The 753-nt window shown below is 39.3% G+C and overlaps 1 non-coding gene across 1 annotated transcript; it reads right to left on the reverse strand.

Moving 5' to 3' along the window:
• Positions 1–261: 261 nt before the first annotated feature.
• On the reverse strand, positions 262–333 carry TRNAQ-UUG (transfer RNA glutamine (anticodon UUG)). The gene has a single exon. It is a non-coding gene; the product is annotated as a tRNA-Gln (tRNA).
• Between the last annotated feature and the right edge of the window lie 420 nt (positions 334–753).

Raw genomic sequence — 753 nt, forward strand, 5'->3', positions numbered from 1 at the left:
AACAGACACCATTAAAGTGAATGGGGTCATCAGGCATCATTTGTGATCCATGATCCATCTCATGGATAAATTTCATTTTAAGTCTTTAATGCTGTTTTTTACTTATTGGGGATGTTCATCAGTGGAGAAAGAAGCAAGATGTTAATTTTTGAAGCATTTCTGCCAGCACAAAAAAAAAAAAAAAACCTACACATTTCACTGTTAAATCATTTAAAGTGGGGAAAAAAAAATGTTTAAATGCTTAATAAAAAAAAAAACTTCAGGTTCCACCGAGATTTGAACTCGGATCGCTGGATTCAAAGTCCAGAGTGCTAACCATTACACCATGGAACCAGCTGATAGCTGAGGCATGACACACTGCTGATGACTCCCTCTGGTGGTTTGTGATGCCCAGGCTCATTACAGGTTATAAAAATAATAATCTTTCTATAGCGCCAACAGGTTCTGCAGCGCTTTACAGTTTAACAGTTCATACACAGCAGTCATAAGTAACAATGTTAAGATAATACAATAAAGCAAAATACAAAAGACAACTCTGCTTGTGAGAGCTTACAGTCTACAATGAGGTGGGGGAAACACAAAGTGCAGGAGCTTATTTACAATGATGGTGCAGCCATCTTGAGGGAGTGGGGGATAGATAAAGGCTGCACGAGCTGGTCACCAGCCAATATTTGTGCTGCTGTTGGGTGTGGTGGTTTGATGGAAGCTTATTCTCAGAGGGTGAATGGGCAACACATACACACTTACACATAA

Source organism: Ranitomeya variabilis, chromosome 4, assembly GCF_051348905.1.
Source record: "Ranitomeya variabilis isolate aRanVar5 chromosome 4, aRanVar5.hap1, whole genome shotgun sequence".
NCBI lineage: Eukaryota > Metazoa > Chordata > Amphibia > Anura > Dendrobatidae > Ranitomeya > Ranitomeya variabilis.